Below are 6000 nucleotides of genomic sequence, written 5' to 3'. Positions count from 1 at the left end.
GCATCTTGCTGTCAAACTGAAGTGTTCTTTCATGGTACGTCAGACTAATAATTGTTCAATGCATTAAAATGTTTTAGCCCCTCCAATTTCCTCGCTGAATTTACACTTTTTTAATTCATCAAACACCAACTACAACATTGCGTCTCCCCACCCCCCACCCCCCTTAAAATAACTGACAACTTAGTCACTGCCTAAGAAATTAACACATTCTGTCATTTTAATGTTCAGTAACTTTGCAGCTGAGAGAGTTTGCTACAAAACTGAGGCATAAATTTAAAGTAAAATATCTTACAATGGATATGAAGACGTGTATGGTAAATTGAAAAAAAGGGGCCTAATAGGGATCAAACGGTCAACAGTGACTTGTACAGGGCTTGAACAATCGATGAAACCGATGATCGGAAAATCAATTGATCAATCAATGACAATCGATGCCTTGTTAGTTAATTGGCATCGATTGGCATTGGCCAATCGATGACCAATCGATAATCACACAAAAGTGGTCGCAACTCATCGATTGTCATCGATTGGTGTTAAAAAAAAATTCGGTATTCCACACGTTCCAGCATGTACGTATACGCGCTCGCAGTACGCACAAATGTTTCAGATTTGAATTCGTTCACCAGATTGTTTGTATGCAGATGCGACTGGAGACGAGTGAGCTCTGAATGGTGGGTGATGTAATTATACTGAATTGTAATAAAATAAACCAGAATAAACGTGAATAGGCTTCGGTAATCATTTTATTACTTCTTTGTCACAACAAAGGTGCATAAAGTAAACATGGCAAAAAATGAATAAAGTTTACTGCATGCAGGCTTAAAGGGGAAGTATCATGGGGTTTTTGATATCTTTTGTTAAAAATGATGAAATAAGACCTTCAATCACCTGCCAAATAATTCTAGAAACTCTCGTCATTATGACGAGAGGAACGAAATCAACCCAATTCTTGAAAGAAACTACTTCTGATCTGTTCTAGCGCATTTTGGAAACAAAAATGCCAGAACTTGAAAAACATTAGCCTAATATTTTTCAAGTTTCAATCCAAACCAGTCTACCCTGTCTCTGGCCAGAGGCACTAATCGACAGTTTTATTGCACTGGGGTGATAATTTTTAACAAACTTGACAATTATTTCGTTGTTTCTGCTGACAGTCAAACCGTGATTATTGGGTTTTGAAATGACAGCAAATTTTCGTGATACTTCCTTTTTAAATGGGTGAGAGAGACCATATCGAGAAACTTAGAGCTGCGCGGGAAAAACCCAACAACACAACATGTACAGCCTCCGTCCGAAACACTGTTACCACCGGTCACAAGAGAACTATAGGCCACAGTTTGGACTTAGATTCTTTTTGTAAATCTTGACTGAAAATAAAACGCATCGAAAATGAGAACCAATCGATGACCATCGATGTCAATTAACTCATCAATTGGCGTTGATAATCGATAAAAATTGATAATCGATGAAATCGATAATCACAAAAAACCCGTGCATCGATTGTTCATCGATTATCAATATCAATCGATTAATTGGCATCGATTGTCATCGATTGATCGATTGATCGATTGATCTTCCGATCATCGGTTTCATCGATTGTTCAAGCCCTGCTTGTAACAGATCAAGGGGAATTGATTGGTCACTCACCATAATAACAATATAAAGATTTTCAATTTACTTACCTTCTTTACAGCCACAGGCTTGAGAAACAGCTTCACAGCTTTTTGACTTGCTTGTGGGTACATTAGTCTATAATTTAGAAACATAAAAGACTGCATGTACACGTATGCCACCCAAATGATGGATAAGATTCTGCCATTATGATTACAAGTTTACTTTGTTTGGCAATTCGAGAGATTGATTGCATTGTAAGGCAATGCAGTATTCTCTCACTTAAAACATAACGAAATTCCAAACCGACTAGAACAAAAATAATCAATTCCTCATACAGTGGTGAAGACAAAAATTCGCACAGTCCTACATAGTCCTTACTTGGCCCAAGAAATCCCGCTCTGAGTATAATTATCAACCAACAATCTTTCACCATGCAGCCCCTAATCCTCGCTAAAAATCGCTGGAATTATACTTGTATTCTGAAGATCAAATTCTTTTCTCTTACGAACATTAACGTAAGTTTCTTCAAAACCTTTGCAGCACAAATTCTTTATAGCCAGGCATTTCTACAATGCGTGGAGACTGGGCAGCGCATTTTGTGGGAAGGAGGTGAGCGGAAGGGCGCAAAGTGCTACCCTGCCCAGGGGACTGGATTAAGTTAAAAGAATACTATAATTCGGCCAGAAGCATACATGCTTCTGATTCGGCGTATGAGTTGGTTTCCTAAATTCTGGATAAATCAGTTCCTCCCAAGTTTTGCTTTTTCAAATTGAATATACCCTTCTAGAAATAGTTCCAGCGCCAAAATTTAGAGGCGAGTTTTTAATCCACGATGATAGAGTTTTTTTGAAAACAAAAAGTGCGAGAAACCACTTCACTGACCGCTTCCAAAATTGTTAGCTATATATGTGCAACTCATTTCTCAGGCGTTACCTGATTTGCAGACTTTCTCTGCGTTTTTCCGAAAGAACCAGCCAAGAAAACGCCTAACGCCAACACGAAGAAAAAGCGAAACATTTTGATCCTCTCTCCTCAGAAGTCAACTGGTAATATTCAACGTGTAGCTCAGTAAAAGACTTCCGCTCTTTGGTTTGTTTGACTGATGAACGCGAAAAATCAAGTTGTTGTTTATGATGTTTACACCAACAATTAAGGAGGGTGGGTGGAGTGGGAGGGTGGAGAGAAGGGGGGCGACCTGGGAGTGACTCTGAGTGATTTCAATAGTGAAGTAAGTAATGCAATCTTCTTTGATTCTTTGTATTTTACACCTGAATGGCCAAATACATAACCCTTTTACCTTTGATCAATGTCAACCATAAATTATAGTATTTCAGCTTAGAAACCGTGACCTTGAATGCGAAAACACTTTGTCCAGTGTGATGATGTGTCATTTTTTTTTACATCTTTGTACGGGGAAGGGGGTGGGGTGGGGAGGGAGCAGGCATGTCAAATTAACAATGTTTCAGGAAAACGAAGTAAAAAAATTGTAGATTAAGATGAATCGTAAACAAAAATTCCTTGAAGTGAAAGTTAAGACACAAGACTGATTACTCAGATGAGGCAAAAAGGCTGCCTGACTATTAAATTAATTTAGTCGTGGATTTTTGTCCTGCTGAGTGCAATATCAACAACGCAACTAAATCGTTCACAGAACTTCACCCCAAGAATTTAGTTGGCTTCTCTGAGCCTTGGTTTTAATTTTGTGGCGGCTGAAACAATTTCAAGAGCCGGGAAAAACTGCTGAAAATTTCTTGCGTTATTAATTTATTGCGCTAGCTTCTTAGACTGCGAACATTTCTTATGCCGCTCGTTCTTTTAGTTTCAATCACAGGGGATCGACGATTGAAAGTGACTTGTAAAATCGGCGTAAGAAAAAGTAGAGGACAAGATCTTGAGACAATACCAGGGTAAACTTTGTTGTTTAATTTATGACTCGGAACTGTTCTTCATAAGAGATCAATATAAAAAACTCAACAAACTCGACAAACAAACAGTCTGACTGGTTCCGCTCAAAATTGTTTGTTAATTAGTTCTGAAAATATTTTTGATAATTAACCGGATGTTACTAAAATGAGGAACGAGGAATGGGGAACGGGGAAGGGGGAATGGGGAATGGCGAATGGGAAATTGGAAATTGAGATGGGAAAATAAAAATTATTATTATTATTATTATTATTATTATTATTATTATTATTATTATTATTATTATTTACTTGTTTCAAGAAAATTGCTTATTTACAAGATAAGAGTATAAAAAAATTGTGAAAAGGATTACTAAGTAAAACTGAGTTTTTTCTTTGAAATGATACCGAAAAGCAAGCGTAAATCGGTTATTTGCAACTAAATGCTTACTTTTTGTTCACAAAAAGCGTTGGAAATTTCTTAGAGTCGAATCACAGATAACGCAAGTTTGCAACTTTTCAACCATCCTGAAGTAGACGACTGGCAAAAAAAGTCATTATTTAAATTCTGGCTTTTTGCAGTTTCTGATGCAATGTCAATGTCAGACATATTGGCTACTCTTCTCTTTCTCCTGGTTCCTCTGAGACACAGCAAGGCTGATCGTAGAATGGCAAAGGATACCTTCGCTCTTATCCAAGAAATGGTTGTAGCCTAGTCATCTCCTTTCTTTAACGCAAGTAGCTCTGCAAGGCGGCTATGGAATCTCTTGCATTCGTCGGCCATTCCACCTGTGCTTGTAAAAACTAATGGTGTGAATGACCCTTGCTCCACTTCCAAAACCCGCCTGCTGTATTGCCTCTTCTTCTCATTTTCATGTAGTTGGAATATCTGTTTCGGAGACAGTTCTCGATACGAATCTGCATTTGGATGGCACACCCGAACATCGACAAAAGCAGATTGCTGTCTGTCCCAAAACCCGCGAGCGTGAACATCTAGTCGGGCATCAGGCGGTTTGTTTGCGCCTCTATTTAACTCTTCCCCAGTGATCCCCTGAAGGATTGGCTCTATCTCTACGTCGGTGCAAACTGTGCGCAACATTTCCGCTTCTAAGTCCCTAATCTCATTGTGCCTCTGAGTAATCAGCCCCCCATGCCGGCAGACCATAGCATGGTCAACGGTAAATAAGTCCCCACATGTGCACATGAATGGTAGGTCAGCGATCTCCCAGTCGTACCTTAGTTTGATTGCATCTCTGAATTCTCTTTTGTTCAAGTTGAAATTCATCTCCTTTATCGGGATCACTGTCAACCAATTCGAGGCTCCTTTCTCCGTAGCTAGCTCCACCGCGCGTTCAGTTTTGCTAGGCAAAGATTCCCTCACCTGCTCACACTGCATCTTCAACAAATCATCTTTTTCTCTTCGTGCACTTATTATTATTATTATTATTATTATTATTGTTATTATTACTGGATTAATTGTTTATAATGTGGAAAAGATATTTTTCAGTGGTGATTTAATCGATATCCACGCTTTTTTTAAAACGTTCTGCGCCAGTAACGAAAATAATTTCATAGATATTGTCAATCAAAATTCAGAGGTTCGGAATAATTTTGGTTACCATAAAAAATCGGGGCCTCGGTCGGGCGTCACACTCTAAGGACGAGATTACTTGCGGAAAACCAATGGATGCAGTCACGAGTTGGCTGCATCACGTGCAACCAATATTTATGCAAATTCACTTGAAACCTGTGGAATTCATTAATTGCTTGGCGCTTAAATAATAGGTGGCTTTGTAAGTATAATCTAAGTGCACTTGAAACCTACTTCGAGTGTGAAGGGGTAAAACCTACCAACTTGAACTTTACTTTAATAGTGACCATGGAAACGTTCGTAGTTCAAAGAAGCCGAAGTACGCCGCCAAGTATGGCCAACACCACACTTGAGAACGTACTTGACCAATAGGAAAAGGGAAACCAATTGAAAGCCACGTGCTGCGGTGCCAGAACAGATAAACATTTTGCCGTGAACTAAAATCAATCAAAAAAAAATCAAAATGGATGGCTGGAGATACGCCTCGCAGTTTGAGGACTCCGCGTACCAAATCACACAAAGCGTTGAACGTTGGACGAGTCACGCGGAAATGCATTTTCCAAAGCGGACCCATGTCGCAGTTAGCTAAAAGTAGTCTAAACCAATTTTGTTGCCGAAAACCACGTTGCTGAACCATTCTCCACTGAACACAGAAGATATCGCCTGTTCTTCTGTGTTGTCGCCAAGTTCTCGTTAACAATGACGTACCTATGCATTTCCTGTGATGTTAAAACTCCCTGAGTTAAAATTAAAGACAAAAAAAGAGTAAACAACATCAAACGTTTTTCCGTTGCAAAGGCTCCATGATTTTCCGGCGAGCAATCGCATTTCTGATTTTACTGCGAAAGATGATTGACAGCTTGTGCTTCAAGTGTATACTTTGTCACCAGGTGT

The 6000-nt window shown here is 39.1% G+C and overlaps 1 pseudogene; it reads right to left on the bottom strand.

Annotated features, from left to right (window-relative positions):
* Nucleotides 1-3996: 3996 nt before the first annotated feature.
* Nucleotides 3997-4911, bottom strand: LOC146462323 (uncharacterized; annotated as a pseudogene).
* Between the last annotated feature and the right edge of the window lie 1089 nt (nt 4912-6000).

Source organism: Pavona decussata, unplaced genomic scaffold (genome assembly GCF_977016875.1).
Source record: "Pavona decussata unplaced genomic scaffold, jaPavDecu1.1 SCAFFOLD_190, whole genome shotgun sequence".
Lineage (NCBI taxonomy): Eukaryota > Metazoa > Cnidaria > Anthozoa > Scleractinia > Agariciidae > Pavona > Pavona decussata.
This window is presented reverse-complemented; position numbering and strand designations above follow the sequence as displayed.